At 34.4% G+C, this 14,527-nt stretch overlaps 1 pseudogene; it reads right to left on the minus strand.

The window, feature by feature from the left end:
* Positions 1-207: 207 nt before the first annotated feature.
* On the minus strand, positions 208-1,202 carry LOC118917421 (inositol polyphosphate 1-phosphatase-like; annotated as a pseudogene).
* Between the last annotated feature and the right edge of the window lie 13,325 nt (positions 1,203-14,527).

Raw genomic sequence — 14,527 nt, forward strand, 5'->3', positions numbered from 1 at the left:
CAGAAGTTTACATGAGAACAAGGTTGCTCTATTCTATGTATCTGAAGATGCAAGATTTGGGATGAGGAGGCTTAAGAATGCGCCCAACTGCTCCCTTGATCAGTCTACAATTGGTTCTCTCTTTTGGCACATCAATTTAATTCAGTGGTGCATTTGTTTTCCACGCAGTACATCAACTGTGGCACAAGCCTCATTTCTAGATCTCTTCTAGAAGAGGCATTTTTTAAAGTCTACCATTCCCTGACTCTTGACCCTGAGTATGGCATGAGCAGCACTAGAGACCCATCGAAATATGCTATCTTCTGAAAGATGTGAAGTTCAACAAGACCTTGGACAACACAAAGGTGTGTGCAAAGCATCCCTGGCTGCCCAGAACATGCTATACCTACATGCATATAATGATGGGATTTTGAAAGTCTCCTTTTTTGTCCTTATGATAGCTGGAACCCGGTGCGAGAATTCTTCCTCAGAACTGGTGATTTTAGTTTATTGGCTCTGTATTTCATTGCCTTTTCTTTAGAAATGGGAGGCTGGAATGAATGGAGACTGGTCCCCGGGGAAGAAAGGCCCCAGTAACACAGCCCTTTCCAACACAGGAGGTTTAGATCTTGTAATACAAAAGGTTGATTTATGACTCCCAACAAGGACAACCCTGTCTGCATGTCACAGACACCAGTTAAAATAGTGATGCATTGACTTCCACTGGGAAGATTACTTGGTTGGATTTAATGTCAGAAGAACCTTTTATACCTTGGTAAATTTATATGGGATTCACCCAAATTCCCAGAATAGCCTATGGAATGCTGATGTCAATCAAATTCAGGGTAAGTAAAGGCAACATTCTGATCAATAATCCTGGCTAATGCTTCACATTCCAAGTTATTACCATTAAGGATTTTGATAAGTTCTGCTGTTTCTTTTTCTGTGGGACACAAACTCAAGACAATTTTTCCCCCTAAATTATTAGTAAATTATTTGGATTCTCCTCCAAAAATATTTTTTTCCAAAACTGGATATTTGCTCTGCATATTCTGTTCCATAACGTTCTGTACTAATATATCAGTCATGGTCTTGAAATCAACTGTGAACTGTTTGTTTTTTTCTAACAGCACCTGAAGGAGAGCTTCCTGTTGCCTGCATGCCAGGGCCATGTTGACAGCTTTCCCAGGGACATAGAACAACTCCTGGAGGATATCTGACATTGCTAAACCTTGCTTTCCAATAGCAGATGCTAGTGGAATCAGCACCCACCCTCTGAGCCTACAGAGTTCGGAAAGCTAGAAATCGAAGACCAGGCTTGATTTCCCCTGAAGCTTCCTCTCTGCTTGGCTTGCAGATAGTAGCCTTCTTGTGTCCTCATATGGCCTTTCCTCTGTGCACATCTTTCTGTTTGTTTTGTTTTACTTTGTTCTTCTGTTTTATTAATTACAAAGACAAGTTTCCAGCCAAAACCCAGAAATCAGTGATAGAAAAATAACAAAGGAAAAATCTCTAAGTCTTTTTTTTGTAGATAGTTATTTTTTTATTGAAGGGTAGTTGACACATGGTATTACATTACATTAGTTTCAGGTGTACAACATAGTGATTCAACATTTATATACATGACAATTCTAGGTACCAGCTATCACCATACACAGTCCTGGGAAGGTAAGCTAGGTACGTGTGTGCTGGGAAGGAGGACAGAAAGGTGATAGATCATCAAAGAAATGGTGGAGGTATGGGACCTGCTGAAGTTGTTCATAGTGATGAAAAAAACCATGAGTTTCATTGTTTTCATAATTTCTACAGGCACTCTATAGTTTATTTAATATAATTTAATGTTTTTGATAGTTTCAAAATTTTGAGAGTGTTGAGCAATAAAGAACTCACACAAATATAATTAAAATGGAAAACATATTTCCTTGTAAAAATCACTGAAATATATTTTGCTCATATGTCTTTGAATTAAGGAAATAAATGAAAATAATACTATGCGAACTTAATTTCAGATGGTTCCAGAGTCTCTGCAATATGGTAAATGGAATCATGTTACAACATTAGAAATAGTGCCCAAGGGAGTTTCAGGTAAATAAGTTATTTAAAATATGCTTATACTAGTTTAATTTTAGATTTTTATAAGTGATGCATAGACATGAAAGAAAATATTATTTGATGTAATGTATACTTTGATTTCAAAGTTATAAAAGAAACATACATGGAATTAATTTCCATGACAATCAGTTTGTAATAATTCTCCAACTCTGATAATATACAGATAGTAAAGAGAGCTATGGTAAAATGTAACTTAAGTAATGATAATTAAATAAACAAGCTTTATTGTGATGAACATGAAACATTATTATCTAGGAATATTAATTCTGGAGATAAATTATGTATTCAAAGTTTTAATCAGGAATCTGCTAAATATCTTATAAATAACTACCAGTCACCATTTCTGGGGAAATAGAAAAATATGTATTTTTTAAAACCCTACTATGCTTGCAAGTCTATTGATACAGCCGACATCATAAGAACTTAACTCCCACAAAAAGTAGCAGTATGTGTCATTTCAAACATTTAGCATTTTTAAAATAAACTTTAAAAATCTTCCCAATATTCATAATTACAGATAGGTGCTAAGGAAACAAGAGCCAATTAAATAATTCAATTAAAACACAACAAATTTGACTTGATGGTAAAGTTTGAATTTTAAAGTGAATAGTAGTCCTCTGTCATCATGAAATAAAACTTCAGAAATTTAAATTGTCACTGAACAAAACTAGTGTACAGTAATTACTTTCTTCTGGCTAGGTAGTCTAATCAAAAGAAGATTGCAATGTAACAGCTTTCAATGTTCTTAGAAAGTTTGGAAACCATATAGGCATACATGATCACTAGAAATTTGAAAAAGAAACACAGATCATTAAATTATTTATTCTCCAAATTGACAAAATTAATGCTACATAAAGACAAAATAAAAGGACAAATACAGCATTAATTTATATTTAGAAGTTATACAAAATGAAGCACTTTATTTTCATTGACAAATATTTAGCAGTAATAAGTAGCTAAAATATGATTTAATTCCTCATTCTTTATTTGTTTCACTGTAAATTCAAAAGCCAGCTAAAATATAGTACAGAGGAAATAAATATTATGCAAAGAAAAATATGACAATATTTGATTAAGCCATATTATTATAAAATTCATCAGTGCATATACATTTAGACCCAATAGAAATGGTTAGAGTCAGTTTAAAGTAAGTGATATCACTTAATAGCTATTAAGTGATACTGGGAAATAGTATTACTGTAATAAAGAGGATCATAAAACAAACTTTATATTATGAAATTTAACTTGGGCAAATTAGATAAAACTATAATGTTGGAAATAGTAAGTCATTACTATTTTATATGAAAAATATGAATTGCCAGAATTATTTATATATTTGGAAAATATCAATCTTTCTAAGGCAAAGGGACATAATATGACTCAAAGGACACTGGAGAATTATGATTTTGACTTAAATTTCAGTCAGATAATAAGAGACTTTGAATGTCATGCAAAGAGTTTTTACTTCCTTCTGAGGACAATAAGGAAACAGACTTATTTGAAAGATGACTTGAAATACTCATTTAAAAGTTTGAAAATAATTTCTGCATATGGGTGATTAATACATTGAAACAGTAAGGGAAATGGGCAGATATATCTTTCAAAAGAATAGGGCAGTAATGTAAATCTGAGTTGGGTGTAGTTAACAAGTTCAGGATAACTAGGAAATAATGCGTGCATTTCTGCCATGAGTACCATTATTAATTCATCAAATACTTGAGTAATTACTTTGTTCCAGAAAGTGTACTATGAGTTGGAGATATAATGAAGAGATAGAATTTACCTTGCAACCAAACTGCTTACAGTAAAGGAGAAAAATAATAACTTGATTGCCATTGTGTTGACAATGGAAAATGTTTTGGTAAAGTAGCTATCTATAAGTACTATACTTGAGTAGCTTCCTTGTTATTAAATAATGATAAATAATCAGGCTAAAGATACAAAATTTTCCACGAATCAAAGGGGTCATTTGTAGTGTAGGCTTTTCCTGGAAATGTGAAAGATTTGAAAACTCTAGTTGGCATATACCATATAATAGGGAAGTATTGTACATGCTAAGAAAAAATGCTAGCTCTCCAGTGGTACAGGAGTGGGGAGAAGATACTCCAAATATAGATAACAGCAATAATAATAACTCAGTCATTAAAGATGCTGTATAAGATTGGTTCTCAAACTATTTCCTCTTAGGGCCTCTATAATCCTAGACAAGGGCTCAAATAATTCTTTTTGGCTAGATATATTAATATTTACAATATTAGAAATTAAATCTGAAAAATTAATTCATTTAAAATAACAATAATAAACTCATTGCATGACTTACCTAGTTTATTAAAAATAATCTTAGTTTCCAAAACAAAAAACAGTAGTAAAAAGAGTGACACTGTTTTGCATTTCAGCAAATTTCCTTAAGTACTGGCTTAATGAAGAAGCTGGATTTGTTTGTCTTCTTGCATTCTCTCTGTGGCAATATCACTCCTCCTGTAGCTTTTGAAAAGTCCACTGTACACTCATGAGGTAATGTGAGCGAAAAGGAATTATCAGACAATCGTTCTGACCTCCGGAGTCCCTGGAAGGTTCCCGGGACTTCAATTTGAGAGCCATTACTATACTATAATAATACTATGAGAGGGAATATTGATTCTCAGGAGATTGATTAACTGTTTTGCAGCCTAGGTAGACACAGAAAAGATGATTATATTCAGAAATACTGGATGCTGGTTGATACCTTAGACTACCTTATGCTTGTTACTATTTTCTCAGAATTCGATTTTTATAATGTTGACAAGTCTTTCTTCTGTTGTCTGAAGTAAGGGCATGATTCATTGTCTCATGCAGGAATCCTCTTCAATACCCTTCTCTATGTTGATGGATGTAGTTTTAACTATAAGTTTGATTACCACAGTGTAGCATATTTTCTTTTAAAGGTTACTAAGATTATAATGACAGGATTTAATGCTCAGCAAAAAGACTAGCTAAACTATAATATGGCCCAAGTTTCTTACAGTCTTGGATATATAGTTAGTAAAGATTTTTAAAAAGCATCCTTTAAAGTACTCTCCCCACAAAAACAGTAGTTCCACAAAAGCATCATTTTATTATTAAATATGAAGTTAATTATTCTTAAAACTCTAGCCCCTCATTTTCATAAAATTACTCTTAAAAATTATGCAACCAGGGGCAGAGCCAAGGTGGCGGTTTGAGTAGAGTAGCAGAAATCTCCTCCCAAGACTATATATAATTTTGAAAATACAACAAATACAAGTATTCCTAAAAGAGAGACCAGAAGACACAGGACAACAGCCAGACTACATCTACACCTGCGAGAACCCAGCGCCTTATGAAGGGGGTAAGATAAAAGCCCTGGCCAGGCGGGACCCTAGCGCCCCTCACCCCAGATCCTGGCAGGAGGAGAGGAGTCAGAGCAGGGAGGGAGAGGGAGCCCAGGACTGCTAAACACCCAGCCCTAACCACCCGCACCAGAGCACAGACACACAGTGCGTGGGGTGCTGGGTACTAGGGAAAAGGGACAGTAAAACCTGTGAGCAGGTCCATGCAGCTGGTGCCCCTGCGACAAAAGAAAAGCGAGTGCCCTTTGAAAATCTTAAAGGGATAGGGGCCTCACAGCTGGACAGAACTGGCCTAGTGCAATCAGCCCAGTAACTGGGAATCCTGGGGAACTCCAGGGGCCCCAAACCCCTGGGTGGCAGGGCAGCTCATGTGCCACTCATGGTGATACACAGCCTCCCGCCCATTCCCCCTCCGGTGTGCCTCCGCCATAGCGGCCACTTCCACAGCGGCCGGGCAAGAACCAGACACCCCATCTGCGTGCAGCTGCACAGCACAAGCTGCTAGGGGTTGCTGTTCTCCCAGGAGAGGAAGGAGACAAACCAGCAAGAAGTGATGTTCTCCCAGCTGACACAGGAACCAGCTCCACACAACTAACTCTATCGCCAAGAAAAGGCACAAGAATTTGATCCAGACCAAAAAAACAGAGACGACCACTGAGAAGGAGATAGACCTAACCAATATCCCTGAAAAATAATTCAAAATAAAGGTCATAACCATGCTGATGGAGCTGCAGAGAAATATACAAGAGCTAAGGGATGAAGTCTGGAAGGAGATTACAGAAATGAAACAATCTCTGGAAGGATTTATAAGCAGAATGGATAAGATGCAAAAGGCCATTGATGGAATAGAAACCAGAGAACAGGAATGCATAGAAGCTGATGCAGAGAAAGATTAAAGGATCTCCAGGAATTAAACAATATGAAGAGAACTGTGTGACCAATCCAAAAGGAACAATATCCTCATTATAAGGGTATCAGAAGAAGAGAGAGAAAAAGGGATAGAAAGTGTCATTGAAGAAATAATTACTGAAAACTTCCCCAAACTGGTGGAGGAAATAATTGCTCAGCCCACAGAAGGGAACTCCCAACAAAATGACCCAAGGAGGACAACACCAAGACACATAATAATTAAAATGGCAAAGATCAAGGACAAGGACAGAGATTTAAAGGCAGCTAGAGAGAGGAAAAAGGTCCCCTACAAAGGAAAACCCATCAGGCTATCATCAGACTTCTCAACAGAAACCTTACAGGCCAGAAGAGAATGGCATGATATATTTAATGCAATGAAACAGAAGGGCCTTGAACAAAGAATACTGTATCCAGAACGATAATCATTTAAATATGATGGAGGGATTAAACAATTCCCAGACGAGCAAAAGTCGAGGGAATTTGACTCCCACAAACCAACTCTACAGGGTATTTTAGAGGGACTGCTCTAGATGGGAGCACTTCTAAGACTAAATAGATGTCACCAGACAAAATAAAATACAGCAAAGAAAGCAGACCAACCAAATACTAACAAAAGGCAAAAAATAAAATCAACTAACCACAAAAGCAGTTAAAGGAAACACATAAGAGCACAGAAGAAAACAACCAACATATAAAGAATGGAGGAGGAGGAATAAGAAGGGAGAGAAACAAAGAATCACCAGACAGTGTTTATAATAGCTTAATAAGCAAGATAAGATAGACAGTAAGATACTGAAGAAGCTAACCTTGAACCTTTGGTCACCACAAATCTAAAGACTGCAATGGCATGGCAATAAGTATATACCTTTCAATAATCACCCTAAATGTAAATGGACTGAATGCACCAATCAAAAGACACAGAGTAATAGAATGGATAAAAAAGCAAGATCCATCTATATGCTGTTTACAAGAGACTCACCTGAAACCCAAAGATATGCACAGATCAAAAGTCAAGGGATGGAAAAACATATTTCATGCTAACAACAGGGAGAAAAAAGCAGGTACTAGTATCAGACAAAATAGACTTCAAAACAAAGAAAGTAACAAGAGATAAAGGACATACATAATGATAAAGGGCTCAGTCCAACAAGAGGATATAACCATTATAAATAAATATGCAACTAACACAGGAGCACCAACATATGTGAAACAAATACAAACAGAACTAAAGGAGGAAATAGAATGCAATGCATTCATTTTAGGAGACTTCAACATGCCACTCATCCCAAAGGATAGATCCACCAGACAGAAAATAAATAAGGATACAGAGGCACTGAACAACACACTAGAACAGATGGACCTAATAGACACCTAGAGAACTCTACATCCAAAAGCAACAGGATACACATTCTTCTCAAGTGCACATGGAACACTCTCCAGAATAGACCACATACAAGGCCACAAAAAGAGCCTCGGTAAATTCAAAAATATTGAAATTTCTACCAACCAACTTTTCAAACCACAAAGGTATAAAACAAAGAAAGCAAAAAGGCTCACAAACACATGGAGGCTTAACAACATTCTCCTAAATAATCAATGGATCAATGACCTAATTAAAATAGAGATCAAGCAATATATGGAAACAAATGACAACAACAACACAAAGCCGCAACTTCTGTGGGACGTGGCAAAAGCAGTCTTAAGAGGAAAGTATATAGCAATCCAGGCACACTTGAAGAAGGAAGAACAATCCCAAATGAATATTATAATGTTGCAATTATCAAAATTGGAAAAAGAAGAATAAAAGAGGCCTGTAGTCAGCAGAAGGAGGGACATAATAAAGATCAGAGAAGAAATAAACAAAATTGAGTAGATTAAAACAATAGAAAAAAATCAATGAAACCAAGAGCTGGTTCTTTGAGAAAATAAACAAAATATATAAGCCTCTAGCCAAACTTATTAAGAGAAAAAGAGAATCAACACACACCAACAGAATCAGAAACAAGAAAGGAAACATCACAATGGACCCCACAGAAATACAAAGAATTATTAGAGAATACTATGAAAACCTATATGCTAACAAGCTGGAAAACCTAGAAGAAATGGACAACTTCCTAGAAAAATATAGCCTTCCAAGACTGACTAAGGAAGAAACACAAAAATTAAACAAACCAGTTACGAACAAAAAAACTGAAGCAGTTATCAAAAAACTACCCAAGAACAAAACCCCCGGGCCAGATGGATTTACTCCAGACTTTTATCAGACATACAGAGAAGACATAATACCCATTCTCCTTAAAAGTTCCCAAAAAATAGAAGAGGAGGGAATACTAACAAACTCATTCTATGAAGCCAACATCACCCTAATACCAAAACCAGGAAAAGACCCCACCAAAAAACAAAATTATGGACCAATATACCTGATGAACGAAGATGAAAAAATACTCAACAAAATATTAGCAAACTGAATTCAAAAATACTTCAAAAGGATCATACACCATGACCAAGTGGGATTCATCCCAGGGATGCAAGGATGGTACAATATTCGAAAATCCTTCAACATCATCCACCATATAAACAAAAAGAAGGACAAAAACCACATGATCATCTCCATAGATGCTGAAAAAGCATTTGACAAAATTTAACATCCATTCATGATAAAAACTCTCAACAAAATGGGTACAGAGTGCAAGTACCTCAACATAATAAAGGACGTATATGATAAACCCACAGCCAACATCATACTGAACAGCGAGAAGCTGACAGCTTTTCCTCCAGAGATCAGGAACAAGACAGGGATGCCCACTCTCCCTACTGTTATTTAACATAGTACTGGAGCTTACTGTAGTAAGCTCTACTACAAAGCCACAGTAATCAAGACAACTTGGTACTGGCACAATAACAGAGCCACAGACCAGTGGAACAGAATAGAGACTCCAGATATTAACCCAAACATATATGACCAATTAATATACGATAAAGGAGCCATGGACATACAATGGGGAAATGACAGTCTCTTCAACAGATGGTGCTTGCAAAACTGGACAGCTACATGTAAGAGAATAAAATTGGATCACTGTCTAACCCCATACACAACAGTAAATTTGAAATGGATCAAAGAACTGAATGAATGTAACTCATGAAACCATAGAGCTCTTAGAAAAAAAGCATAGGCAAAAATCTCATGGACATAAACATGAGCAACTTCTTCATGAACATCTCTCTCTGGACAAGGGAAACAAAAGCAAAAATGAAAAAAGTGGGAATACATTAAGTTGAGAAGCTTCTGTACAGCAAAGGACACCATCAATAGAACAAAAGGGTACCCTACAGTATGGGAGAATATATTCATAAATATATTCATAAATATATCCATAAATGACAGATCTGGTAAGGCTTGACATCCTAAATATATAAAGAGCTCATGCACCTAAAAAGCAAATAATCCAATTAAAAAATAGGCAGAGGAGCTGAACAGACAGTTCTCTAAAGAAGAAATTCAGATGGCCACAGACACATGGAAAGATGCTCCACATCACTAGTTATCAGAGAAATGCAAATTAAAACTGCAGTGAGATATCACCTCACACCAGTAATGATGGATACCATCCAAAAGACAAACAAAAGCAAATGTTGACGAGGTTGTGGAGAAAGGGGAACCCTCCTACACTGCTGGTGGGAATGTAAATTAGTTCAACCACTATGGAAAGCAGTATGGAGGTTCCTCAGAATGCTCAAAATAGAAATACCATTTGACCCAGGAATTCCACTTCTAGGAATTTACCCTAAGAATGCATCACTCCAGTTTGAAAAAGACAGATGCACCCCTATGGTTATCACAGCACTATTAACAATCACCAAGAAATGGAAGCAACCTAAGTGTCCATTGGTAGATGTATGAATAAAGAAGAGGTGGTACATATACACAATGGAATATTATTCAGCCATAAGAAGAAAACAAATCCTATCATTTGCAACAACATGGATGGAGCTAGGGGGTATTATGCTCAGTGAAATAAGCCAGTCAGAGAAAGACAAATACCAAATGATTTCACTCATTTGTGGAGTATAAGAACAAAGATAAACTGAAGGAAAAAAATAGCAGCAGAATCACAGAACCCAAGAAAGGACTAACAGTTACCAAATGGAAAGGGATTGGGGAGAATGGAAGGGAAGGGAGGGATAAGGGCAGGGAAAAAGAAAGGGGGTATTATGATTAGCATGTATAATATGGGGGGGCATGGGGAGTGGTGTGCAACACAGAGAAGACAAGTAGTGATTCTGCAACATCTTACTACACTGATGGACAGTGACTGTAAGGGGTTTATTGGGGTGACTTGGTGAAGGGGGAACCATAGTAAACATAATGTTCTTCATGTAATTGTAGATTAATGATAACAACAAAAAAATTATGCAACTATATTTATATGCAATATGGTTATCTGTCATCCAGTTATTTCTCAACCAGGTTAATCAATAATTGATTTTCTTAATAATTTTTGAATGGATATTGTTTTGGCACTACATGTTTTTATTTTTAGTTTCTATATGAATACAAGTTCTACTAATACAAATTAACTTTATGAAGTATGTCATTAGGTAGGAGATGATCTATTTGTTGACCAAGAGTAAAAAAATCAAGAATAAAGCAGGACTTGCTTCTGTTGCAACTCTAAAAAATTAAAATATTTTGATGACCAATTACAATTGTTTTCATTTTGAAAAAAAATTTGCAGTCATGTGAATCAGAAGGGCTTTGACATCTCTGGACTGGTAGAAGCTGTATATTTTGTTAAATTATTCTTAGAAGCAATAATAATATGAATAAAAAGTTCTTAATGACACATGGAGACAATTAAGCCTATTTTAAATAATTTCATTAATAATATAAATGACTTCTGTTCATCCTTTCCTACTTCATCATTAAATATTATTGAGTTAGGTCCTGACATTTTATTCAGAATTATGTTTCTGGCATTTAAGTATGCAGCTCTAAATGTTAAGGATGTCAATTATATAAGCATCCATCTTTTTCGCTATGGTCTCCCATCAAACATTAATGGTAGGAGTGTTAATTCATTTTAACGAGTCTCAAATATCTGCCCTGAAGAAGGCTGATACTCTACAGGTGCTCTGACAACTTCTGGTAAGTAATTACTCTTAAAAATATCTCAGTAAATTCAACTAAGTCTTAGAGGCATTTAAAATCATGTCACTAAAATGTGATGCTTTCTCAAGTGACAAGGTCATATCAAAAAGCAAAACGACACTATTTTATTCTGAGACACACACTCCAACAAAAATGTTACAGCTTTACACTTCAAACCAGGAAAGATAAGTCCTGCTACATAGAGAGACATATAGTAATCAAGATAAATTGTTACATACATCAACAATAAATAAATGCTACAGTTTCTGTCTATGTGAGAAAATGGTCCATTTTTAAGAAGAGTAGGATACTACACATTTTTATATAATTTGGGACCAAAACGTACTCACTAAACTGGTTGTCAAACTGTCTCTGCCTAACATTCCCTCTGGACCCTTCAACAGGTTCCGTCTTCTTTTGGATAGGTATTTTCTACGTGTGAAAGCTTGAAGTGACATGAAATTTCACCTTTATGTTTAAAGTTAATGATCATCTATTACACACTTTTCCTCATAATGGCACAAGAATAAATATAGTTGGAAGAAATGATTTGGAAAACAATGTAAATGTAAAATCCAAAAGGAGTTATTAGCAAGGTAACTTCATTTCATTCTTACTCTACATAATAGAAATATTTTTCTTAATAAAACTATTTTGATAATCTGGGAATAGCTTTGGACTAAATATATTTTTTAAATTGTGACAGGATATTGACTAAATAGAATCTATTTTATCATCTCCCTCAATGTAATGCACTTGGAAAACTAAATGTAATCAAGTCTGTGGAAGCTATTACTTTCAATAATGATTGAAATAGACTAGGCTTAATGCTGTACTTCTGTAAGTTGATTTTGTATTTTAAAGAGAAAAATATATAATATATAAAATAAGATATTCATTTTCTAGCCTGGAGTAAATATGAAGAAAAGGCATACACAAATGAAGTTTTTTAATCCAGATGATTAAGAAAATACTGATGTAACATCACCTTGTTTGAGTAAACCACTTGTAATATCTCTTGCAATTAAACATTCTTAATAAATATGAAATGAAGTTATAGTCACCTCACAAAAACTCCTCCAGAGAAAATAAAAAGAGGGAAAATTTCTGAGGACATTTTAGCAAAATGACCTTGATAGCAAATCAAAAAAAAATAAGGGAGAAATTCGGGATTCACATATAAATCAAGTATAAAAATCAAATGAATAATCATATCTGACTTGATAGTTTATAGTTGATGATGCATGTTCAAAACCGAAAATTTCTGTGATATGACTGCCCTTGTACTGTTCACCATGTAAGAACTTATTCACTATGTAAGAATTTGTTCACCATGTAAGAACTTGTTCGTTATGCTTCAGAAGATTGGAGACTGTTGAGAATTAGGCTTGGGGTTGATTAATGATTGTGCATTGAGTCCCCTATACAGAATTTTATTGTTGTTAACAACCATTTGATCAATAAATATGAGAGGGCAAAGAAAGAAAGAAGGAAGGAAGGAAGGAAGGAAGGAAGGAAGGAAGGAACGAAGGAAGGAAGGAAGGAAAGAAAGAAAGAAAAAAGGAACATCAAAAGAAAGGAAAGTTACAGATAAGTCTTGCTCATGAGCCTAGATGAAATATCTTGAACAAAATATAAAATCAAATACAATAAAAATACATTTCATGTTTATATAAAATATAAAATGATCTCCAATCTAATGAAGAGCATTCTAGGAGTTGAAGTTTTTTTTGGCTTGATACTCATTTTAATCTCTTTCACTACATAAGAAAGGAAAAAAACAACCTGATTATTTGTAAACATGCTTGAAAACATTTTATAAAATAAAATATCAAATCATAATAATAAAATATTGAAAAGTAGGAAAGAAAAAGACCTTTCTTAATATGTTTAGAATATTAACAAAAAGTCTAAGTAGATATCCTACCCATAACAAATCATTGAAAGATTTTTTACCTAAAATCAGGAACCAGGTAAAGGCCTCTATAACCACTTCTATCAGGCATTGTACTGATCATAAAAAATAAAAAACAGTAAGAAAATCACAAGAGATAATAAGCATCAGAAAGAGGAAATAAATCCTGTCATAAATAACATGACTGTTGATTGATAAAATCTAAAATTATCTAGAGAAAAGTATGTATATTCTGTAAAATATTTTGATAATACTCTCAATATTGACTTTTTCATGGGCTATATATATATTTATTTGTTATTTTTATTTATTGATTTATGTTATATTAAAATTCATACAATATACTTTTTTGCTTGAAAAACTAAACATTTTTATTCATGTATGTTTTCAGGATTTGCCTTTGATAAATATAAGGTAAAGCAATTAGCTTAGTATCTATAGTTAGAATATGACAAACTGATACAAATACTTGTCATAAACTCATTTTTGTTGCCCTTTAATCCTTAGGATTGAAAAACTGATGAAAGTGTGCTTCCTAAAGAAGCACTAAGTATATACTTTGTACAAGTATTTAAATCACTCTGACTTCTCATTCATTAATACTTTTATGCAAAGTGATTTTTAGAATATTTTAAATTATAATAATGCAGTCCTAAGGTCTAGGTAATGGTACATCCTTTAATTACAACACCACTTCAACTATCCAAAATAATTTCTTCCTCCTTTAGTTGAGAGCAGTTTACACAATGAAGGAATCATCTGGATAATGTTAAAATAACATCTGAGTAATATAATATCTTAAAATGGTGAGCTAGGAATAAAGCTCTCCAGGAATTAAGGTTAGCTTAAAAGAATTTGACACAAAATGACAATACACAGACTGAATTTTTGTCATATCTGTTTTTAACAGACAGCATTCAAGAAAAAATATACCATATTTTTAAATGTGTGCCAAAATCTTTAAAGGCATACCAATACATTAAAATGTGTGGTGACTTCAGAGGAAAATTCTTACATTTCAAATAATGACTATTATTTAATCCTTAATAACTTTCCTTACCTATCTAATCCATAACTATTCATAATTTTAATTTTAACACTTCTTAAAATAGCCTC

This window comes from Manis pentadactyla, chromosome 5, assembly GCF_030020395.1.
Source record: "Manis pentadactyla isolate mManPen7 chromosome 5, mManPen7.hap1, whole genome shotgun sequence".
Classification (NCBI taxonomy): Eukaryota; Metazoa; Chordata; class Mammalia; order Pholidota; family Manidae; genus Manis; species Manis pentadactyla.